Genomic DNA, 26,719 nt, shown 5'->3' with positions numbered 1-26,719 from the left:
ATTCAATCTTAATCTCTCACTTTAATCCACTTGCTGAGCTTAGTCCTTTTATTGGAGAGATTAAGTATGTGTGTTGTCCACATTGGAGAGTCCTTCATTGAACGCATCCTACCCACATGGAATCAATAGCCTAATTACTCTTGTTCAATCGTTGTATCTCATGAAAAAGCCCAATATTTATTTTCCAATGTATCTCATGCTGGTTGCATAGTTTAAAATGTCTATCATGTATACTCTAGCTTAAGGAAAAAGGCTAGTGCCAAGCGAGGTGGTAAGCCAAAAGAAAGGTGACCCTTCCTTATCACTAAGACCCTAAAGGGATGCACAACGCGGCTCGGTAAACTTAACCCACCTTCTAGTGACCCGAAGCCTATTGAAACTTGTATGCAAGTGTAGGCGCACTCCATGATTACCCCATTTCTAATGAGATATCCCCTCAGTTGACACACTCTTAGTGCTAGTCAAGACACCCATGTATGACACTTGAAATCTATACACTCATAGTGCAAGATGTATGACATTGATGCTTCCTTATGCAATGCTAATAGAAAATGGATACTTGAATGTACTTGAAATCATGATCAATCTACTCAAGATGTTGCTTACTATGATGCTTAGACTCCTCATCCCAACAACCACTCATACAATGCATGTTGGAATTGGGAAAAACATTGTATTAGTCATAGACACAAGAACAATCACAAAAAATTTGCTACAGTAAACTCTATACTGTATCTGGGAGGACTGAACCCTATAGCTCATCTTGAAGAGGGTTATGTCCCCTTTATTTGAATCAAAATTTTTTCCAATTGGAGCTACAATCTAAAAGATATGGCCATTTATGTGCACTGAGGTCACTATGGATAAGGTGTAGACCCTAAACATGCACAGAGATTCAATTGCAGAATTCTATGATCATTTTTTATCACAAAGTTGTATAGATCATCTCACAAAGGGCTTTGTCCCCTTTGATTTGGATCAAAAATCTCCTCGATCAGAGTTTTGTACTAGAAGCTACACCCATTTTATTGACAATGGATCATGTGGACTGCACTTAGATGGTAGGATAGAAAGGTAAAAGCAAAGCCCACCATGAGGAGATCTAGAGGGAGATTAGGGACTCCAAAGCCTTAGTGAATGAATAAACCATCTTGATGCAAGATTTTAATGGTGATATGCAAGAGGAAGTGCCCAATATGGACCCTTATAGCATGCTCAATTGCACCCTTTGTCAGCATGAGATTCGCCATATGGAAAGGCACATTGATATGGTTGCCAATCATCGTCAAATGCTTTCAAAAATAGATCTTGCAATTTAACAAATGGACCTTTCCAGCTCTCGGACTCAACAGATGTCGGAACACCTCACCACCATTTTAGCCTAGTTGGCCACCATCTCGGCACAAGACAATGCAAATAGTCCAAGCATGAATCATGAAAACCTCCAGCATTGGACCTGCTCCATGGCTCATAGGGTATTTTTGGAACTAAGCGTACCCCTCCTCCTTTGATAGTCAATATTGGTGAGCCTTTTCATAGTCAAGATGAGCCTCTCCTGAGCTCTCCTATCATCCATGTAGCTAATCCCCCTCCAAGACCCCCACCCCCACACTGGCCGAACCTCACTCACTCTCCCCCACACAATATTAGCTCAAACATGGCCCTTATTTGGTCCCATGGCACAAGATTTTCATCTCCCACACTTCTTCCTTCACATGGAAGATCATGGATGAGATGCATTCTTTCCCTAATGCTGATCATTTGGGTGTTTTCAAAACAAATGATAGGATTGCCAAGAGCTTTAACTTGAAGGTCCTATAGAGGGATATTAAGGATTATGTCATCAATTATGTTCCATGCCAACAGAACAAGGACAACATGCTTAAACCTACTGGCCTCTTGTAGCCCCTGCCTATTCCTGAACGAAAATGGACATATATCACTATGGATTTTATTATTGGCCTCATCATTACCAAGAAAGAATGGAAGAGTATATACGTGGTAAAACCAAGGCTACCCACTTTGTCCCAACTAAGACCCAATACACTGCCTCTCAGGTGGCCACTCTATTTATGGAGCATGTATTTAAGTTGTACACACGATGCCAAAGAGATATATATGGAAGATCAATCACAACCAAAATATGATCAGCATATCTAGATATAAGTAAGGTGTACAAACTGTCAACCTTGGCACCTTTAGCAAAAATAAAATTTCCACATGTAATCTTCCATGTAGAATAACAAAAAAAGACATGTTACATGTCATCATCCAACTGTCTAGCAAATAAAGCTTCTAGTCAAAGCTAGGACATGGCATGCATAATAAAATAAAAATGTAGCACCAATACCAAATTGCAATCTCATACCTTCTATACCAACAATATTGCATATACCATCACTCTGCCCGACCAAACTTGTAAAAGTATAGTAGGTACAGAATCAATGATGATGTGGGTAACATGAAAGGAAGCCCCCAAATCTAGAAGCCAATACTAAGAATATGTAGATTGAATATCAAATAACTAAGTAGCATTAAGTGATGAAGTAATAAGTATGTAATCATCTAAGTTGTAATCCAAGGTATTTATGTCTTCAATTTGAACACTAGACTTTGAAACAATGTTGCGATCATGAGAAGATTTGGCATTATCATGTGCTTCCTCTTTGCCTTTTTTGCACCTGTCATTGCACATCTTATGGCACTATGACCTTATATGAACCTAGTGCTCATAGTAATGATAGGCAAGAGAGGATTTAGGACCATGGAAATTACTATTTGATTACCCATGAGACTTGGACTTGCCCTTACTAGACTGTGAGTCTCTACCATGATTACTATTCCCATTACCACCATGTTTGCCCACTAGTATGACCTTATGTGAACCTACTGCCCACAATAATGACAGGCAAGAGAAGATTTAGGACCATGGAACTTACTATTTGATTACCCATAAGACTTGGATTTTCCCTTACTAGACTGTGAGTCTCTACCATGATTACTATTCCCATTACCACCATGTTTGCCTCTCACTTAAACTACATAAGAAGTATGAGCTACGTCAATATTCTTCCTATTTACTTCTTTTGTAAGCAAAGCACCTTTATATCCTTGATCTTGAGGCTATCATCAGGAGGGTTTGCACTCATAGCAATGCGGAAGGTATCCCAAGACTCAAGTAGTGGGACAAGTCCATGGATTACTACAAGTAACAGTGCATGATCAGGATGCCAAGTTTATGAGTAACTTTTGGCAGGCGGTTTTCACATTTATGAGCGCAAGAGCAAGAAGAATGGAAAAAAGAGAGAGAAGAAGTAGAACGTGGAATGCAATGACACAAGAAGAATGAGCAACACTAGAGGAGAAGATCGGGCGCCTAATAAAAGAAAAAGAGGACCTTGTACAAAACTGGAGAAGGGAAGAGCCGGTGATAGTGGCACTGTCACAAAGGTAAAGCGAGGGCCTGGAAGAAATGAGAAAGAAGGCAAGGGAATGGGAAGCCAAGAGCGAGAAGCAAGTGAAGAATCTAGCGCGTCACTTGGCCCTTGCAGAGGGAGGCCAAATATTAGCAAAAGGCATGGCATTCACTGCTCAAGCTAGCCTCGAAATCCAACAACGTGCCTTCCTCAGCACAATCTTAGGTGTCACACTCTCTGAGGAGAAGGAGGCAGTTGATGTGCTTAAAAGGAAACTAGAAATAGCCCAGAAGGTGATCAAAAAAGGGTTGTGCTCCTAGGTCCAAGATGCAAGGCTTGACCCAATCAGTCAAGATTAGCAAGAGAAATAGTTAGGAGCAAGCTTGACACCAGAGGAGATTGATGCCTGAGAACTTTAAGAACGGCAACCCCAAGAGGCAGGGGTAGGGTGAAGCCATGAAGGGAAGCAATAAGATGAGGAGTGGATCCCACTGCCCCCCTACCACAATTGGAGCCCCCACAAGAACAAGATGCCACATCAGAAAGGAAGGCAGAAGCAAAAAAGAACAGGGCCAGAATGTTAGATCAAGCATGCAAAAGAGCTTAAGCATAATCACTTGCAGTTCCACAGCCACCCATCCCACTAGAAAGGGATTGCTTACCCATGAATTGGAATACAGAGCTGTTAGTATGGGAGCAGTGGGAAAACCATCACCAACCCTTTAACTTCACCTTCGATATCCAGCCGGTTTGAGCAAAGTGCTATTCACTGAAGCAGTAATAGAGGTAATAACAATGGGAAAAAGGCTTGGTGAAATATGGCTCGTTGAAAGAGAGAAAAAACCAACAGCTTGGGGGGCAGAGTCCCTAGATTACTTGGAAGACAAGGTTGAGGAGGTACCCCACATGGTGAAAGGCCACAAATCCCAACCTAAGTGAACGAGAAGAGTCTGGAATGGCAACGTGGACATGTGGATGTCATTTTGTGGCTCCCTGCCCTTTGAACGGAATGACCCGACCTATCTACCATATCCCTGAAGGGTGGGAGTGGATTTTGACCTGGACATCCATGGCCGATACGACTTCCCGAGGATCTACTATGTCAACGCCACAAATGCAGGAATAGATGGGTGCGCCATGACTCTCGACTAATGCTGCGTGCTGCTTTACTCCCATCCTTTTGCATGGGCCTTCTTGAGGACATGAACGACAGCCAATTTACCAAATGTAGCCATCCATTCTTATCCACCACACCTCTCCATGTTAGAATAGGCCAAAAAAGGTGCATGCTAAGCATGCACTTCCTTAACAAATCATTAAAGCCCCCAACTTCCCCATCCCACCCCCACAAATCCAAAAAATGAACCTGTCATTGTGTATTACTTCTCCAAATTCAAGAAACTGTTTATTCCAAAAAAAAAAAGTAAGCTGCACATTGATCACCGTCAATGCTTCTAGGGGTTCTCAAGTTAGGTGCACCCGGTGACCCTGGTTAGCTGGCTCCGTTCCTAACCCCCTAGCCTCATTTTGATCCCACACTTCCCGCTTAGGGCACATCAAGGGCAGGACACACCCAAGGAGACAACACTCACATGTGGTTAGATTAGTATGTGCACACTCACCACACGACAATGGCGCACACCCACACATAATGCACCTTTCTTTTCTTCCCAGGTACAACCGAAGGCCCCACCACCAGCTTCAGTGACCCCATCATCCATGCAATGTGCTCCCCATCTTATGAATCACCCTACCATGCCGGCCCACCAACAAACCAAGGGGCAGCTACAACAACCCCAATCGAAAAGTGAATGAAGAAGCTCATTTTGAATAGTGCATAAGAAGGTCACCTCAGAGGGTCAGGTGACGGATCCATCCAACACAATATTCAATTTCAACGACATATCCACCCACCAACCTCTCTGCACGACTAGGGCTTAGTCCAAACTCAAGGGCCTTTCAGTTCCATAAATCCCTCCAAGGCAGGGGATCATCTCCAACTCAAGGGGCTCATAGTTCCATAAATCCCTCCAACACGGCTCGTACACAAACTCAAGAAGCCACTTGGCTACTCCAGCAACAGAGTCCAACTCATCACCCACCAAGTGCCATGGGACTGGCACTCAACCAGAAGGGGGGTAATGTTAACCCTCAAATGATCAAGGTGGAAAATCCAAAAAATCTAAAGCAGAAGACAAAGCCAATGCAAAAGCGGAATGGAGAACGAAGGCATGCCAAAAAAAATCAGGAATCACAAGAAGTGTGAAAAAGTCCTAAATTAAGGAGAGGCGCTCAAGCCTGCTACTTCTGCAAATGATCGATCCCATGGTCTCTCAAATAGTAAGAGAACTCATTTGACATATATTCTCCACCATTATCCGATCTCAAGTATTTTATGTAGCCCCCGAGTTTCTTTTTTTCCATGGCCTTAATCTCCAAAAACTTTTCAAATGCCTCACTCTTATGTTGCAAAAAGTAGACCCATATCATCCTACTAAATATAAAACCTACATTTTCCACTCAAAGAGACAACTTGACATGGATCCCAAATATCAAAATATACGATTTCCATAGGATATATTGCCCTCTTTGGAAATGGGAGTCTAGACTGCTTGCCATACTGAGACAAGGTTGACATACATGATCATGGTTCACATATCCAAACTGTGGATATCTATGAACCACTTGTCTAGACTACATTTGCTTAAGCCTTTGCAAATTCACATGCCCAATCGTTCTATGCCATAGTTCTACATCTTTATTTTTTCCATGCCCTGTCTCAACATATACAGAGCTTTATATGATGGGAGTCCTATATCCAAAGCAAATAACTTGTATTTCTTTTGACCACGTGCAACAAGCCTGCCGCGGTTGCCATTCTTGAACTCCTCAATGAAACAACTATACTTATTAAACCTCACTTGCAACCCTTAATCAACCATTTGGCCAATTGAAGCTAAATTTTTAGTAATAGCAGTAGGCACACATAAGACATCCCCAAGCTTATTTTATGTTCCATCTCTAATCACCAAAGGCATACTCCCAATATGAGTTATCTAATGCAATGTGTCGTCTCGTATAACCACATACTCTTCAGCTTCTATTTATAGCTTTCTATCAAACCATTCTACATGGTGAGTCATATGGTTTGTAGTGCCTAAATTCAAAAACCAGTCATCCTCTCTAGGAGAGTGCATCATACTACCAAGTACATGCTCCATGGTGAAGAGATGACCTCTAGGTGATGAGCCACCTCTAGAACTATAGCTACCACCACTATATCCACCTACATAATGCCCGAAGTGGGTCCTTCCTTGACCCTTGGTAACTAAAAACACAAATTCATGATAGCACGCTATTAATTCACGTTTCGTGGTTGTTGCAGGTGAGCCTCAGTGATTTGTAACGTTCTGGGGGAAATAGTAGGTGCAACGCTTATCTCTCGGCAAATTTAGTTCACCTTGGATGTTGAGCAGCAGCCGCATTGTGCATGTCTTTGGGCACTTTTGCTACTTCATCATGATTGCCCAAAACCTTTATTAGTTCAAGTCAAAGGAGAGAAGCAAATTATCGCTCGCTTTCTTGAATTACGCGGATTTGTTGCATGTGTAAAGTAGTTTCACTTCATCTCTCCTAAAACCTGGCTGTGAATTTGGCCACCTCCTCCTCCCCTTTCCTCTTGATACGTCTAGTCTAGCGCTCTCTAAGGAGAAAGAAGTCAGGGCTCGTAGGCAACGTCAAAAAGAGGCAAAGAGGCTGGCTGGCTCAGGACCCAAGCTCCCTTACCTAGCTTGTTGAAAGGAGACAGCAATAACTTTACTCATTGGCTTCGCCCGGACTTGAACCGGAGACCTTCAGTGTGTTAGACTGACGTGATAACCAACTACACCACGAAACCTTGGATGCAGCAAGCGCGCCGGTACAGCCCTCTGTTCTCTATAATCGGGTGCCTGTTCACAAAGACGCTCCCTGCGAAGGGCGATCAGCTTTTGCGTACGCGAGAGACTGCTTGAACGCATGCATCCGGGCAGAAGCACCGTAGTTGAAGTACATAAACTGTAAATTCGAAAAGCGCGCTTCCTTGAACTCGCGGGAACTGAGAGCCCCGGTACTGCACAAAAAAAACAACAAGGCGTAGCTCTACTCCCAAACGGATCTTCCTTCACAAAGAACTTGAGAAGGGCTTGAGTACTCTGCGTCCACCTGCTATGACTTCCTTCACAATGAACTTGAGAAGGCCCTGAGTACTCTGGGTGTGCGAGTTTCAACTTTAGTGCGGCTCTAGCAAAACCTTTCTCCTAAGCTAGTTTGTTCGACGTTATTCCCACCTTTGGAAGCGCGCATGCCCACAATCCGGTGACTTTTATGCATGAACACATTTGTTCCTAAGTTCTAAGGAACTAGCTGGCTTGGCCGGCATTGCCCGCCGACCTACGTTTCACATGGTTGGCATCACTGCGGCCCTCGCCAAGCGCGTTGTAGCTCACATTTTCGTGAGTCCCTTTTCGATCATAGAAAAGGATAGACGATGCGCTTCTCGCACGCAACAAGCCGCACGACTCGCACATATAACGGCGTGTACGACTCCAACACGGGGAAAGAGCATTCATGCTTTTGAAGGTCTCATAACATGCGTCTCTCTCTACGGCCAAAGGCCACAGCGTCCAGTGATTCATAATGGACCTCTGTGAAGCAAATACACACCCGACATCATAATTGAAGTATTGTGTCATCTAAAGCTAAACAGTGCTATTTCACGTTAGCTACATGCAAGCTCAAACTTTAATGCATTTACATGGAACAAGACAGGGGATACCGATACATGTCGATAGAAGAAAATAGACAGTTCTCGAATGTCAGAGGGAGCCGATGCATGCCGTTGCAATAGAGATCTTGTGCAACATACATTCGTCGTGGCAGATTGTTCGAGAGAGTGATCTCGATGCTGGCTATTGCCTACCAAGCCTGCTGGCCATGTATCGCGCGCCACACATTGCAAGGCTTTGCCTCGCTTGCATCGTGTTTTCTGTGATCAAGGAGAAACTACTGTGGGACTACTTCTTGTCAATCATAGATCATAAAGGGGGCGTGCTTTGCACAATATGACCATTAGCTGTAGCGTGCAACAAATGCATATTGCCTCCATCTCCAACTTTTTAAATTAGCAATATGCTTACGCTTGAGTTTAAGCAATGGCTACATCATCGATATAGACATCCTCGAAAGTGAGAAGAGTGTATGAGAAGGAGAAGGGCAAGAAGCGAGCTTTTCGAGCAAGCTTTTCTGGGCAACCTCCATTTCTTGTTCCACATATTCCACTTATTCCTCCTATCCTCTTATGTACATATCAAGCACTACTACCGCCGCTACTGCCACCACCATCTCTACCACCACCACTACCACCGCCACTACCACCACCACCTCTACCGCCGCTGTCATTACCACCTCCATCGCTTTCACCACTACCATCCTGTCCCATGTTTCTCCCATCCTCCACCGTTTATTTTCTCTCTATTTTCTCTCCTCCCACTCACCCACACCCACACACACACATATACACACACACACACACACACACACACACACACTCTCTCTCTCTCTCTCTCTCTCTCTCTCTCTCGACAATTTCTTGCTTCTCCCTCTCTTACACTCACCTTGTGTCTTGCTTGCTCTCTCTCTCTCTCTCTCTCTCTCTCTCTCTCTCTCGACAATTTTCTTGTTCTCCCTCTCTTACACACCTTGTGTCTCGCTTGCTCTCTCTCTCTCTCTCTCTCTCTCTCTCTCTCTCTCTCTCTCTCCCCCCTTGTGTCGCTTGCTCTCTCCTTGTGTGTCCTCTCTTTCTCCCCCTTTTACACACACACACACACTCTCTCTCTCTCTCTCTCTCTCTCTCTCTCTCTCGTGCTCCCAAAGACACACACACACACACTCACTCGCTCACACACACACACACACTCTCTCTCTCTTTCTCTCTCTCTCTAAAATAGTAACTTCTCTCTCTCTCTCTCTCTCTCTCTCTAGATTAGTAACTTCTCTCTCTCTCCCCCCTCTTAATTTTGCAAGGGTCATCCATCCGTTTTTCACAACCCTCTTATTATTACAAGGGTGGTCAAGGGTTTACATGAGGTAAATTATCTTAAACACTTTTAGTTGTTAATATCAGGATGAAAAGAATATCACATTGTTATCCCACATGCATATATACATCACATACCTCTCATTTTTATGTGCATGATTTGATATTATATCCTAATATATCACTTCCATTGTTGTGCACACATAAGCAAAACTACATTGCACATGTTTTCACTACTTTCAATCAAGCATTATTGTGTGGACTTACTACAAGAGGATAGGGTATCTAATAATTTATTATACTCACTACATTAACATGTGATATCTATTGTTTTTCACTTTGTTTGAATATGTAATATCCCCATGCGCCTTTCCCCATGAGAACCCCCCTTAAAATAATTTTTAAAATTAGGAAAAAAAAATCACTCTCTCCCCCTGCCAACTGCATGGTGGAGAGAGAGAGAGAGAGAGAGAGAGAGAGAGAGAGAGAGAGAGAGAGAGAGAGAGAGAGAGAGAGAGAGAGAGAGAGAGAGAGAGAGAGAGAGAGAGAGAGAGAGAGAGAGAGAGAGAGAGAGAGAGAGAGAGAGAGAGAGGAGTTAATAAAAAGGGGGGGGGGGGGCATGCAGCCCCCCGAGGTGGAAGGGGTGGCGGCCATTAATAACGACCTCCCCCCCCCCTGGTTGACAAAGCGCCCCCCCTTCCTCAGCTGGACAAGAAGTGCCCCCCCTGGCCGTGAGAAAAAGAAGAAGAAGAAGAAGAAGAAGAAGAGGAGAGAGAGAGAGAGAGAGAGAGAGAGAGAGAGAGAGAGAGAGAGAGAGAGAGAGAGAGAGAGAGAGAGAGAGAGAAGCTTCTTCTCCCCCTCCTCAAAGAGAGGTCACACACCCCTCTTGTCATTTCCAGAAATTAACGATCCAAGATCGAATGCTGGGAGCATTTGGAAAGAAGGAATCACGCCTTGGCAATTGGTCGTACAAACGGCCTCCAAAATGATCGTGATTGTATACTTAGGCACATTGTTTGAATTTCCTTTCTCAGGGAACTAATTCAAGGGAAAACACTTAATGCTTCAGGTTAAAAGCCTAGAGGGAGAGGCAGGTTCAGTTAAAAGCCTAGATGGAGAGGTTAAAAGTCCTCGTGCTTCTTTAACCAGTGGGGGTCCCACTCAGTTCTAATCATATCATCAACCTCCTTGCACTGGTGTCTTGGAGTCTCTAATGACAGTATGAATATGGCCCTCTAACGTACTCGTTGCTAAAAAAGGTTTCCAGGAGTTGATTGTACCTTTATGTGACTTGTCTAATTGTAGGTATGGAATCAAAATGACATAATGGGATGGATGGCAAAGGGGTGGATGTCCACATCTAAATGAAATGATGAAGCAATTAATGTCCAATCAACGTAATGGAATAAAAACCATAATCTAAATCATGCGACCATCTCTTACAAGCACTCACCATCAATGTTTCCAATCAATCTTCTATGCATGCTTGCACAATACGTTTATCACAAGTGGCTGTGAGGGTGGTCTTGCCAGCCAGCTTCTGTCATGCACTTCTTTTTGGTTCTTTGTGTTTGATTCTTATTGGGTTGCACTGTGAGAGATAAAGAGAGAGAGAGAGTGAGAGGCAGATACAGGGAGAGAGAGTGAGAGCGAGAGCGAGAGCAAGGGAGAGGGAGAGAGACAGAGAGAGGGGGAAGGAAGGAGGAGATAGAGAGAGGGAGGAAGGTGGGGATAGAGAGAGAGAGAGAGAGAGAGAGAGAGAGAGAGAGAGAGAGAGAGAGAGAGAGAGAGAGAGAGAGAGAGAGAGAGAGAGAGAGAGAGAGAGAGAGTATGTGTGTGTGTGTGGGAGAGAGAGAGAGAGAGAGAGAGAGAGAGAGAGAGAGAGAGGGAAAAAGCTTGGGATAGAGCAGTGAGAGGGAGCGAGAGCAAGGGAGAGGGAGAGAGACAGAGAGAGGGGGAAGGAAGGAGGAGATAGAGAGAGGGGGGAAGGTGGGGATAGAGAGAGAGAGAGTATGTATGTGTGTGTGGGAGGGGGGGAGAGAGAGAGAGAGGGAAAAAGCCTGGGATAGAGCAGTGAGATAGAGTATGTGTGACTGTGTGAGAGAGAGAGGTGTGGAGAGAGAGAGCGGGAGAGAGAGAACTGTATTGAGGGTAGGGGATAGAAAACAAAAAGTTGAATTGCAAGGGGAGGGGGTCCTTTTAAAGACAAAGGAGAGAGAGTGAGAGAGTGAGGGGCTACTGGCGACCCCTTGGGCGAAAAAAAAGCCCGTACCCTATTGGTCCCTATTCTCCCCATGTTGTATATTCTCGGATTTGTGGTTTTTTTTTTGCCAAAAAGGGGTCGTGGACAACCCCTTATTAGGTGAATAAAACCCACAAATATAGTTGGACGAAAAGTTACTCTCACAAGGAATGGGTTGCTAGAAAATTTTTCGTTTGGTAAGGGGCTGTTGGCGACTCCTTTTTGGCGAGAAAAAATTACACACATCACATGCCCTCTCTGTCATCACCCTTTCTCTCTCTCCCCCTATTATGTCAACTAATTAACAAATATTTACTTAATTAACTTTACGAGCAAAATATAGAGATATACTTTTCTAAATAGTAGATCTTTATACTCTCAGAAGCATAATATGAGATAATCATACAAAGTTGAAGCTTATACACACTCGTTCAAATTATTTTTTATTGCTTAAAAAACACACTCATTCAAACATTGCTTTATTCATGTTGTCTCTCTCTCTCTCTCATCCCTCTCCCATCACTTTGTTAATCTCTCTTCCCTCGCCCAGCTAGATTTGTGGTTTTTTTTCGCCTATTAAGGGGTTGCTGGTGGCGACCCCTTTTTGGCAAAAAAACAAACCACAGATCCGAGAATATACAACATGGGGAGAATAGGGGCCAATAGGGTACGGGTTTTTTAATTCGCCCTTGGGGTTACTAGCAACCCCTTATTAGGCAAAGAAAACCCACAAATCTAGTTGGGCGAAAAGTTACTCTTGCAAAGAATGGGTCATTAGAAAATTCGTAGCCCATTGCCAAGTATGCCAAGGCCAAGATGCCAAGGTCTATGCCTTGGTCACCACCTTAGTCGTGCGCCTTGAAGTAACACCTGCACGACAATGTGGCAAAGAGCATTTGTGGTGGGGGGCGTCGCATCCATCTGTCGCTCTCTCTCTCTCTCTCTCTCTCTCTCTCTCTCTCTCTCTCTCTCTCTCTCTCTCTCTCTCTCTCTCTCTCTCTCTCTCTTTCTGTGTGTCTCATATAAAGACAAAAAAATAAAAAAGTTATTTAATTTCTCTTAAATTAAAAAAATAATTAACTAATAAATTGATAGTTTTTAATGAGTTAATTAATCAATTAACTAAATACTTAATTAGTAACTAATTAATTACTAATTAATAATAATTATTCTATAATTGATATCAAATCAAGTAAATAGTAATGAGTTAATTAGTGATTACTATTAATTAGTAACTAGTTAATTGAGAAATTAATTAACTAATTAATCAATAGTTTTAATTAATTAATTAAATAGCTAAATAAATAAATAAATAAATAAATAAATAGTAACTAGTTAATTACTAATTAATAGTAATATTTGTATAATTATTAGTTAATCAAGTAATTAGTTAATTAGTAATTACTATTGATTTGTAATTATTACTAACTATTTTTAATTAAATAATAATTGATCTAACTAAATAAATTATTAATTAATCTAAGTAATTAACTTAATTAGTAAATTAACTTACTAATTAATTAAGTACACAATTATTATATTAATTATACTAAATAACTAATTAGTTGAATAACTATTGAGTCAAATAAGAAGGGAACAAAATTAACTATGAGCTAATTATCTAATTATTAACAAATTAACTATTAAGTATCAAATTAATTAGTAATTAGTTTGTAATCAGTTAATCAAGTAATTAATTAGTTGTTAGTTAATTAGTAATTAACATTTCACTAATATTAATTAGAATTAGTTAATGACTAATTAGTTAAGTAATGGTAATTACCAATAGTAATTACCATAAATTAGTAATTAACGAATAGTAATTACACATTAGTTAATTTTTAATTTTACCAAGCTAACTAATTAACGAGTGAATTACTATTTGATAGTAATTAGGTAACTAACTAGTTAATTAACTAATTACTAAATAACCTTACTAGTTAATCTAACTAATTAACTTAAATTAGTAAATTAACTTACTCCTTAATTAATTAATTATACTAAATAAATAATTAGATAAATAATTATTGAGTCAAAAAATAAGTGAATAAAATTATCTATTAACTAAATCAACAAATTAACTATTTAATATTTGATTAATTATTAACCAAATTCACTTTACTAATCAATCTATTGATTAATTAAGTAACTAATAATAATTAAGTAATATTTTTTTGAATAAGTAATTAATTAATAGCTTTTTAAATTTAATTTTTTAATAAGTAGATAATTGATTAAGTAACTAATTAACCACTAAATTAATAACCAATTAATAATTAATTATATAATTAAAAACTAAGTAACTAATTAAGTAACCATTTAATCAATTAAGAAATTAAGGAATTAATTAACAAATAATGTTATATTTTATACTAGTTAAATAATTAATTATTTAAAATAAATGATTAATAACTAGTTAATTCTATGATAATTAATTAATTAATTAATTATCTAATAAAATTATATATTGATCGATTAGTTGAAATTAATAACTAATTACTTAAAATTAATAACTATGAACAAAAAAACAATTAGTAATAACCAATAATTGGTTACCTAAAATTAATAAATACTTTATTAAAATTAATAAAAAATAAATTACTATTTTAAAAAGTATTTAAATATCTTTAATTTTTTATTAATTATTTTTTAACAACCAATAAATATATTTTATTCAAGTAGTAATTACTAATGGTAGTATTATGTATTTATTTTTTAGAAATATGTAGTATTATGTATTTATTTTTTAGAAATATTAAATAATTTTATCACATTGTTATTTAGTAATTAAAACTATTTATTACTCAATTAATTAATATTAATCTATTAATCAAAATTTTATTGATTTGATATAAATCAAATAATATTTAACAAGATGGTATCCATTTGTTCATTGATTAGATAATTAGTGTATTGATCAAATTATATCAATTAAATTATTAATTAGTTTCTTGATTGATAATAGTTAGCTTATTTTTTAATTCATCTATATCAACTAGCTTATGTATTAATTAGTTATTACAGTAATCAATTAGTATGAAGTGAACTAGTGTTATATTAATATTACTTGACTTGTTTATTAATTTATATATTACTATTAATCATTTCATATAAATCATTGTATTGTAATAGTAATACTAATTAATCAATTAATATGATTGTACATTAATACATTAATTGTAAGATTTTTTTTTGAGAGGGAATGAAGAGAGAGTGTAAGTTCATGTGGATTAGGATCGTTCTACTCGCCGAGAAAGGGGTCGTCGACGCGTCTGCTACATCTATCTTAGTTATTTGGGTTTAGGGTCCAATGTATGAGAGAGAGTGTGCATGTGGGCAAGGATTTCTGATGAGAGAGAGTGCATGTGGATTGGGATCATTTTGTCGCCAAAGTAGGGGTCGTCGGGGCGGCCCAATATTTGGTGTAGAAAAATATGACTACCACCCCCCCTTCTCACATCTCTCTCTTCGTATGATACATGTCTCCTAGTCTCCCTTTCTCCATCTCTCTCTTTCTCTCTCTCTCTCTCTCTCTTTGACATGCATTTAATGCCCCACTATGTCAAAGTGGTTATATAAGGCCACACACCCCCTATGACACAATGCCTCCCTCTCCCTCAAGTTGTAGATTATTTTCTTAATCTCAAAGGTACATACACATCTCTCTCCCTCCCTGCCTCCCTGCCTCCCTCCCTCCCTCCCTCTCTCTCTCTCTCTCTCTCTCTCTCTCTCTCTCTCTCTCTCTCTCTCTCTCTCTCTCTCCTCCTTCTCCTCTTCCTCCTCCCCCTTACTCTATTCATCACCCCCGGTCTCTCTCCATGACTCCCTCTTGGTGCTCTCCAACCCTCTCTCTCTCTCTCTCTCTCTCTCTCTCCGTGGCACCCACATCCACTCACACACACACACACTCTCTCTCTATCTCCCTCTTTTACTCTCTCCCTCCAAAAGAAATCTTTATATCCTCTCTCTCTCTCTCTCTCTCTCTCTCTCTCATATCTAGCACATGTATCCACACACACACACACACACACACACACTCTCTCTCTCTCTCTCTCTCTCTCTCTCTCTCATGTCAAATACTTTATATATATAGCACTCGCACACACACACATGCATGTACACTCTCTATCTCCCTCCCTCTCTCTCATGCACACACTTTATATATCCTCCTCTCTCTCTCTCTCCCTCTCTTGTATATGGCATACACCCCCACACTAAGTCTTTCAATGACACCCATATTTGATATGAGTATTCGTACATGTGTAGATAGCTTTGGAAATGGATCCAACATCTAGTGCTACACCAAATACTGAGGTTTGCATATATGTATCGTCCCTCTCTACCAAACCTATTATGCACTACACAAGTAGTTAGTTCCTGATGTTGAAGAAGGAAGACATTTGCAATGGCAATGGCTATTGTGTTATTGCTATCACCCATGCAAATGGCCAAATACAAAGCCCACCGGTCCATTGTAACAATGACCATGAGGCTGTTTAGGTATATGTTTTAGATACCTTGGTCTCACAAGACTATATTTTCAAACAAGGAAATGGGCCTACATTGGAGCCTTCCCCCACCGTAGACCTCACCTAGAGCCCTTGTAGCATTGAGAAAACAACAATCAAAGTGCAAGCCTCACCACCCCCCTTGGACATTGAGAAAAACAAAACCATTCCTTTCACACTTGATGTGAAAGAGGAGGGGATACGGCAATCCTCTTATTATGTAAGTGTGGTTGAGTACATAATGTCTTCGTAGGACCGACACCGAGCCTTACGTCATTTGCTTTAGAATATGAGTGCTATAGAGAGAGTGGAGGAGATCCCACTTTTCTATGATGACAATGTGGTGTACGACCTTCCACCAGTAGAGCAGACAATATGCGTCCAATGGAGGGTATGGAGCAAAATTATGATGGCCATTGCTAGACAAAGCCCACGTCAACATTGATGGCATTCCTTGATACTGTTCACCGAAGAAAATGTATCAGAAAGCTAGAGTGTCCCAATAGAGATTGTATTGGTAGGTCGATTTTAAAGTGATTGCAGAGTCGCATGACATGGTTCTAGTACCCTATCGCAAGTAAATCACACTAATCAAGTCCAAATACATACCATACAGGTAAAATCAGTACCACCATACTGATTTTTGGAATGCTAGTTGTTAGTCTCAAAAGCCTTGGATACTTCTATTGTAAGAACCCCCACATCCTGCTCTCCAAGTGCGAGTGTGTAGTGTATTATGTGATGTCAGCAAGGCCAATGTCAAGACTTTTTATTCATCAAGGGGCACACATAACCATGAGGTGCAAAGAGGCACATGTAGAGCTAATGTCAAAGAGATGTGAAAGACCGTAGAGGAAATGATAAGAGACTTTAGTGTCAAGAATCGCGTGATGGGGGGATTTGCTTGAGCTGCTGCACCAAACACACACTGTATACACAAGAGGAAGCTCACTCAAGAACATAAGAAGAGAGATGGAGGCCAAAACATTTTCTTGCTAATTTTTTCTTCTTATTCTTCCACACACTATACAATATACACAAAGTATAGATAAGATAGAATATAAAGAAAAGTGGCATTCTAAGTTAAACAATGCATAACCGACTACACTAATCGACTGACACTATGTCTTTGCTAGCTATAGGAAGGTGCAACAAACTAAATATAATAAGTGATAAGTCAGTGGTGGCCATATGAGTATCATAATGACCATCAACATGCTAAGTGTAGACGTGCAGACTCATCTAGCCAAGCGGTCCATCATCAATGTCTGCATGTGTTGAGCTTGCCATCTCAACACTCCCCCTCAAGCTCAACTCTATCTCTGCAACTCCAACTAAGCTTTGGAACTTTCGAAGCTTCTCTACACCCAATGCCTTTGTGAAAATGTCAGCTATCTGATCCTGTGTGCTGACATATACCAAGTCAATATCTCCTGCAAGTACCTTCTCTCTCACAAAGTGGTAGTGCACCTCAATGTGTTTTGTCCTAGCACGAAACACTGGATTCCTAGCTAACTGTATACTTCTCATGTTGTCACAATGAATGACAATTGGACCAGCTCCTTGCATGTCCAAATAACCTAATAACTTTTGTAGCCATACCACCTCACATGCTGCCATAGCAACACCTCTATACTCATCCTCTATACTTGATAACACAACTGTAGGTTGCTTTTTGCTACTTGTAACTGCTGCACTACCAAGGGAAAACATGAATCCACTTGTAGATCTTCTGTCTGACATGCTACTAGCCCAATCTACATCTGTGTATCCAAAGACCTGTATGTCCTTACCAGCCTCATAAAAAATTCTATAATGTAAAGTGGACTTCACATACCTCAATGTATGTCTAATTGCATCCAAATGAGTCTTTCTAGGCATCTGCATAAACTAGCTGACAAGGCCAACAACATAGCTCAAGTATGGCCTTGTGATACTCATGCAAATCAAACTCTCTACTATCCTTTTGAACATAGTAGGGTCTTTTATCTCATCCCCAACGTCAGCACTTGGTGCGCAGATCGATCGATGTATGCTCGTGTAGTGAATCCCGGAAGGTCCCCAAGAACAATAAACTCTACTTTTTGCACAAGTTATAAGGTAAAAAGCATGAACGACAAGAGCAAGAGACCAATTGGGTGCAATCTCCCCCCATGCCTTGTGTGAGTGCTTCACAAAGCATGTATTTTATGTATATTCCATCTTCATGCTCAATAATAGCCCAATTTACAAAAATATATCAAGCTTTTAGCTTTTGAGTTTGCTTTTACAAAAATAGGAATAAAGCTAATGGATGGTGCCCAAAGAGTTTGGCACGCCCAATACAATGTCCAAATAAAAATAACATATCCGTGCACATAGGCGCATATAAAATAATAATAAATAATCGATGCCTCAATAGACATGACAAAAAATAGGCGTGGCGCCTATCAAAATATAATCCATAGATCGAATACTTGCTAAACTCCAATGCTTTCCTCTGCCCCACTGCTGCTATCTCTACACATCAACTGAAGCATTCACAATCGTTAGTAAAATAATACAATTAAACCGACAAAAGTGAATACCTAGCAGTCTTCAGCTACATAAATAAATCAACTGGTTAGAAATAAAGCCTAACCTTAATTTATTACGAGTGCGCACTCTAAACTCATAAACGTTTATTAATTTAATATGCATTTTGCGGAATCACCCGCTATGGAATCACCCATGTACACACTAAATTAATGAAACGCCCGAAAAGGACAGGCATCCCCATTAACTTCTCGCACAAAGAATCCACTTTGTGTATGAGCCCCGGTCATCAAAGTTTACGGAATCCACCGTAAAACCTCACGGAATCCATCGTGGCACGGAATCCACCGTGGAATATGCCTCCTGGCATCATACCCCTGGGGTGGGATAGCAATTGACCTCAATTGCTATTAGCTCAATGTGGAGCTAACAGAGTGGGGAAATCATTTAAGTCTCTAGCGTGCATTCATTGTGCTTCCTCTACAGGATGGTTCTTAAATTTAACTAAATATCTAGAATACCTTCGGCCAGTTCTAGTGGTCATAAAGTCAGTGTCTATAATAGCTTCTGGTTCAAGTATTTTAGTCTCTTCCTCTAATAAAGGTGGGTTTTCATAAACAGGGTGTACAGGTAATTGGCCTCTAAATGGTCTCAATAAACTAATGTGAAATGTATTGTGAATTTTCTAATGAGATGGTAATTCTAACTTGAATGCATTATCATTAATTTTATGAATGATTCTAAATGGTCCATAGAATCTAGGGGCTAATTTAACAACTGGGTGTCTATCTACACTTTGCAGTCTACGTTTTTCTATTCTCAGCCAAACATAATCATCAACTTTGAAATTCATGGCTTGTCTTTTCTTGTTGGCTTGTTTGGTATATGATTGCTGGGCTTTAGCAATCATATCTTTAACTTCATCAAATATACTATTATGCATACTAGCAATATCATCAGCACTCTGAATTTTATTAGACAAAGATGCAACAGGTGTAGATAATCTATATCCATAAATGACTTCAAATGGTGCTTTCTTTGTAGATGTGTGTGGTGTATTGTTATATGCAAATTGTAATAAATACAAATGAGTGTCCCATGTCTGAGGTTTAGAAATAGTATATGCACGTAAAAGATCTAGATTTGTGCTGTTAGTGGCTTCTGTTTGTCCGTTAGTTTCTGGATGAAATGCAGATGAAAAATCAATCTTTGTGCCTAGGTTAGCAAACAGAGTAATCCAAAAGTTATTACAAAATCTAGAATCATGATCTGAAATAATAACTTTTGGCAATCCATGGTTAGTAAAAACAGTTTTAAAAAATAATTGTGCTGCTTGTGATGCTGTTAAAGTTTTCTTACATGGAATGAAATATGCTTGTTTACTAAATCTATCTACAACTGTCCAAATCATATCATGGTTAGATTTAGTATTTGGTAAACCAGTAATGAAATCCATAGAAATTTGTTCCCAAGGTTTAGATGGAATAGACAAAGGCATAAGTAATCCATACTATTTACCATGATGTCTCTTAACTCTTTGACAAATCAAACATTCAGAAACAAAGTTAGATACATCAGCATCCATATGTGGCCAATAAAAATCTTCAGTTAACATACGTAAGGTAGATATGATACCTCTATGACCTTGATATGGAGGACAATGAATTTCATTCAAAACAAAAGATCGGAATGGAATTGTAACACACAATCTCTTTTCATAAAACATAAACCCATCATTATATGACAATGAATCAATAGGAATGAAATTATTTTGAACTAATTTATTCCAATCAGAATGAAAAGTAATATCCTGGTGATATGTATCTTTCATAGCAATCAAAGAATCAAAAGATATGACAAAAATATTATGAATGGCAGGTCTTCTACTCAATGCATTAGCCACTACATTTTCTTTTCCAGGTTGGTATTGAATGATAGGATAAAAACTTTGAATAAAGGAAGCCCATTTGATATGACGGTCAGAGATTTGGGGTTGGCTAAGTAAATGTCTAATACTTTGCTGATCGGTCTTAATCATAAATTTTGAACCCATTAAGCAGTGTTTCCACTGTCTTAATGCTTGTACAACTGCTAATAGTTCTTTGTCATATGTGGAATATTTCAGCTCAGAAGGTTTCAGCTTACAACTAGAATATGCTATAGGATGATTGTCTTGCACAAGTACGGCTCCTATTCCTGATCCACTAGCATCGGTCACTACTAGAAAGAATGGTCTATCAAAGTCAGGCAACTATAGAACAGGGGCATTGGTTAATGCATGTTTCAGTAAGTCAAAGGATTTTTGTTGATTTTCGGTCCATTGATAAACAATTCCTTTCTTCAGAAGTTTGGTTAATGGTAAAGCAAGTAATGAAAAATTACGTACAAACTTCCTGTAGAAACTAGCAAGACCAAGGAATGGGCGTAACTCATGCATGTTTTTAGGTACAGGCCAATTCAATATTGCATCAATTTTCTTAGGATCAACTTTAATTCCATAAGATGATACAATATGACCTAAATACTCAATTTCCGTTTTAAAGAATTCACTCTTTTCAGGATTTACATATAGTTGATTTTCTTTCAATAACTAAAAAACCAATGACAAATGCTCATAATGTTCTTTCTCATTTTGACTAAACACCAAAATATCATCAAAGAAAACAATTACACAATACTGATATTTCAAAAAGATACGGTTCATCATTCTACTAAAGGTAGCAGGTGCATTAGTCAATCCAAATGGCATGACCAAAAATTTGTAATGACAAAATTGTGTTCTAAATGCAGTCTTGAATATGTCAGACTTATCTAGTCTCACCTGATGATAACCAGAATTAAGGTCAATTTTACTAAATATAGTAGATCCTTGCAGTTTGTCCATAAGGTCATCAACTCTAGGAATAGGGTATCTATTCTTTACAGTGATCTTATTTAAAGCTCGATAGTCAATGCACATACGATAGGTATTATTCTTTTTCTTGACTAATAATACAGGTGCACCGAATGGAGAACTGCTAGGTCTAATCAATCCTCTATTTAGTAATTCCTCAACTTGACTCTAGATTTCTTTTTGCTCTATTTGGTTATGCCTATATGGTGCTTTGCAAGGTGGTTGTGTGCCAGGGATCAAATCTATCTTATGGTCTTTTGGACGTGAAGGAGGTAAACTTGGTGGTAGGTCTTCTGCAAAATAGTCCTTAAAATATGCAAGAAATTCTTTATGCCTAGGGTGCATATGATTTTCATTTACTTGCAATTCATTCACCCAAATGAGATAGGTTTTACTACTCTTGCGTAATGCACGTTTAGCTTGAGTATGCGAAAGCAGTGGAAAAACATTAGATGCATGCATACCATATAATGTAATAGATTTTCCTTGAAAATTAATATTCATTGTGTGTGTGTAATAATCTATATCTGGGTTATGCTGGTGTCGCCAAGGCATACCTAAAATAATGTCACTCGACTATAATGGAACAACTAAGAAATTTCTTCTTTCAGTGTATGAACCAATTTGAATCTCTAAGTCTTGCACTTCCTATGTACCATTATACCTAGTGCCTAAAAATGCACATTTGATGAGATAATGCGTAGGTACAGTCTGTAATTTCAATTCCTTTACCAATTTTGTTGAAATAAAATCATGAGTACTACCGTCATCATGCAAAATAGTCTTTTCCTTTCCATGCACCAAACATTTCATAGTCAATAAAGAATATGGAGTAGGCATACCTGGTAAAGTATCAGAAGTAGTAGTAGTGTCGTCCTCATCTTCAATGAAATCATGTATATCTTCATGTTCGTCTTCGTCCATGGCTCCAAGGTAGTTGATATGAGCTGGTGGCTTCTTTGAATGACAATTTGCTACTAGATGTCCAGGTTGGTGGCATTTATAGCATACTATTGGCTTGGGTTTGGTTACATTGTTTGCAATGGCGGGAAGTCTAGGTACATTTGGATTTGGCTGTGGAATAGGCTTAGGATTTTGATTGACATTGAATGGTAATGCAGGTGGTTTTGCCCAATTTTTGCGGAAAGATGATAAAGAAAAACGACCTGGATTAAATCTTCTAAAATTGGAATTGAATTGTTTAGATCCATAATTACCATTGACTTGGAATTGCTGTGGTCGTCTATCTCTACCGTGTAGCTTATCTTCAGTGTCGTAAGCTAGTGAAATGGCGTCTTCAAGGGTAGCAGGCTTGAACATGTTAACTTCAGCATAGTAATGCCCAAGGAGTCCAGACATATACTTCCGCTTATGTGTCGCCTCTGGTACGTCTTCAAGCATGCGTAGCTGGAGGAGTGCATTCCAAAAACGCTCTGTATACTCAGGTATAGGCTCACGATCCCGTTGCTGGAGTAGATCCCATTGCTTAATAACTTTCTCATGAAATTGCGGTGGAAGGAAATTCTGCATGAACTTCTTCTTGAAATCTTCCCAAGTAGCAGGACATTCTATGCTCTTGCGTACTACAGTCCACCAAAGTGATGCTCTGTCTACCAAATGATTAGTAACACACTTGATTTTATCTTTTTCTGCATAGGTTTCCTCATGGAAATAGTCATCAAACGGACTAATGAATGCTAGAACCGTTTTTCCTTCTCGTACGCCATTGAAAGTACGGAATTTGAAACTTCATTTACTTATCTCATCCTGTAAAACTCAAAAGACCTTTCTCACTCAAAATCAAGTTAGCGGGATGAGCGTAGCTCAAGTTCGGGGTTACAAGGCTTATGTGTTTTTGGGCATTTCTTTCTCAATCTTCAGAAAATCTGCAATTTTTCATTCTTCATATGCTAAAAATGCTTTAGCAAACCTGCGTATGGGTAGAATACCTTCCAACGAACAACTTTGCAGTTCGGAGTTTCTGCGCAGGAACAGTCCTTCTAGGAGTTTTGAGCACAAGTCAATTCTGACTCCAGTTGACTAGTCTGACTTGCAGAGTTGCAGACTTATGTGACTTGCAGAGTTACAGACTTGCAAAACTTAGCCGACTTAATGAACTTGCAGAACTTGATCAGAGATTACTTGCAGAACTTGACTTCTGTGGTGTGTGGCCTGGAGTTGTTGACTTGCAGGAGTAAGCTTAGTTGATTTAGCTTAATTGTTTAAGCTTAGAGAGGGGGGGCTTATGGATCAAAAAACGGCGGATTTCGTGGGGAGGGGGGCCGTTTTCTTCCGCCATGATTTTCGGGATGCTGCCGTTTTGTCAACGATTTGATGATTGAAGCTTTTTAAAGCTTCTAGCTAAGCTTATTGACTTTTAACCTTAAGCTTTGAAGCTTAGTGAAAGAGGAATTACTCTGTTTATCCACGCTTTGATGAAGGAGGTGAAGCAGTGGTCCTCCGTCTGTACAACCCGGTCCTTCGCGATCTGATGACAGAAACAGGGGTTCTTGATCGCTAGAAGTCTGCCTGTATCGACAGTTCGCGACGAGATTGACCGTAGAGCCCGATCGTTCCAGGAGCTCCGCCTTCGCACGAGATGGGTAGCGATTGGAAGCTCTTGATCTCAGCTCCGCTCTGATTCCACTGGTGCACAGATTGGTCGCTGTATGCTCGCGTAGTGAATCCCGGAAGGTCCCCAAGAACAATGAACTCTACTTTTTGCACAAGTTACAAGGTAAAAAGCATGAACGACAAGAGCAAGAGACCAACTGGGTGCAATCTCCCCCCATGCCTTGTGTGAGTGCTTCACAAAGCATGTATTTTATGTATATGAAATCTTCATGCTCAATAATAGCCCAATTTACAAAAATATATCAAGCTTTTAGCTTTTGAGTTTGCTTTTACAAAAATAGGAATAAAGCTAATGGACAGTGCCCAAAGAGTCTGGCACACCCAATACAATGTCCAAATAAAAATAACATATCCGTGCGCATAGGCACATACAAAATAATAATAAATAATCAATGCCTCAATAGACATGACAAAATATAGGCGTGGCACCTATCAAAATATAATCCATAGATCGAATACTCGCTAAACTCCAATGCTTTCCTTCGCCACTACTGCTATCTCTACACATCAACTGAAGCATTCACAATCGTTAGTAAAATAATACAATTAAACCGACAAAAGTGAATACCTAGCAGTCTTCAGCTACATAAATAAATCAACTGGTTAGAAATAAATCCTAACCTTAATTTATTACGAGTGCGCACTCTAAACTCATAAACGTTTATTAATTTAATATGCATTTTGCGGAATCACCCGCTATGGAATCACCCATGTACACACTAAATTAATGAAACGGCCGAAAAGGACAGGCGTGGTGCGCAGATCGGTCGCAGATAGCTCATGTGGTGAATCCCGGAAGGTCCCCAAGAACAAAGTACTCTACTTTTTAGCACAAAAACCCATGTAAAAGCAAGCACGACATGAGACAAGAGACAAATTGGGTTCAATCTCTCCCCATGCCTTGTGTGAGCGCTTCACAAAGCATGTATTTAATGTATATTTCCAATCTTTATGCTCAAAAATAGCCCAATTACAAAAATATGACAAGCTTTTAGCTTTTGAGTTTGCTTTCTACCAAAAATAGGAAAATAAAGCTAATGGACGGTGCCCATAGAGTTTGGCACGCCCAATCTCAATGTCCAAATAGAAATGACATATCCAGGCGCATAAGCGCATACAAAATAATAATAAATAATCAATGTCTCTATAGACATAACACAATATAGGCGTGGCGCCTATCAAAATATAGTCCAAAGGTCGAAAACCCGCTAGACTCCAATGCTTTCCTCCGCCACTGCTGCTATCTCTACACATCAACTGAAGCATTCACAATCGTTAGTAAAATAACACAATTAAACCGACAAAAGTGAATACCTAGCAGTCTTCAGCTACATAAATAAATCAACCGGTTAGAAATAAATCCTAACCTTAATTTATTACGAGTGCGCACTCTAAACTCATAAACGTTTATTAATTTAATATGCATTTTGCGGAATCACCCGCTATGGAATCACCCATGTACACACTAAATTAATGAAACACCCGAAAAGGACAGGCGTCCCCATCAACTTCTCGCACAAAGAATCCTCTTTGCGTATGAGCCCCGGTCATCTAAGTTTACGGAATCAGGCGCATAAGCGCATACAAAATAATAATAAATAATCAATGTCTCTATAGACATAACAAAATATAGGCGTGGCGCCTATCAAAATATAGTCCAAAGGTCGAAAACCCGCTAGACTCCAATGCTTTCCTCCGCCACTGCTGCGATCTCTACACATCAACTGAAGCATTCACAATCGTTAGTAAAATAACACAATTAAACCGACAAAAGTGAATACCTAGCAGTCTTCAGCTACATAAATAAATCAACCGGTTAGAAATAAATCCTAACCTTAATTTATTACGAGTGCGCACTCTAAACTCGTAAACGTTTATTAATTTAATATGCATTTTGCGGAATCACCCGCTATGGAATCACCCATGTACACACTAAATTAATGAAACGCCCGAAAAGGACAGGCGTCCCCATCAACTTCTCGCACAAAGAATCCTCTTTGCGTATGAGCCCCGGTCATCTAAGTTTACGGAATCCACCGTAAAACCTCACGGAATCCACCGTGGAATATGCCTCCTGGCATCATACCCCCGGGGTGGGATAGCAATTGACCTCAATTGCTATTAGCTCAATGTGGAGCTAACAGAGTGGGGAAAGCATTTAGGTCTCTAGCGTGCATCCATTGTGCTTCCTCTACAGGATGGTTCTTAAATTTTACTAGATATCTAGAATACCTTCGGCCAGTTCTAGTGGTCATGTAGTCAGTGTCTATAATGGCTTCTGGTTCAAGTATTTCAGTCTCTTCTTCTAGTAAAGGTGGGTTTTCATAGACAGGGTGGATAGGTAATTGTCCTCTAAATGGTCTCGATAAACTAATATGAAATGTATTATGAATTTTCCAATGGGATGGCAGTTCTAACTTGAATGCATTGTCATTA

At 39.5% G+C, this 26,719-nt stretch overlaps 1 non-coding gene across 1 annotated transcript; it reads right to left on the bottom strand.

Annotated features, from left to right (window-relative positions):
- Window positions 1-7,240: 7,240 nt before the first annotated feature.
- TRNAV-AAC (transfer RNA valine (anticodon AAC)) lies at window positions 7,241-7,314 on the bottom strand. The gene has a single exon. It is a non-coding gene; the product is annotated as a tRNA-Val (tRNA).
- Between the last annotated feature and the right edge of the window lie 19,405 nt (window positions 7,315-26,719).

Source organism: Lygodium microphyllum, unplaced genomic scaffold (genome assembly GCF_053477565.2).
Source record: "Lygodium microphyllum isolate KBCC unplaced genomic scaffold, Lygodium_microphyllum_v1.1.10 scaffold_39, whole genome shotgun sequence".
Taxonomy (NCBI): Eukaryota; Viridiplantae; Streptophyta; class Polypodiopsida; order Schizaeales; family Lygodiaceae; genus Lygodium; species Lygodium microphyllum.
The sequence above is the reverse complement of the archived record's forward strand: the minus strand, read 5'-3'. Positions and strand labels throughout refer to the sequence as shown.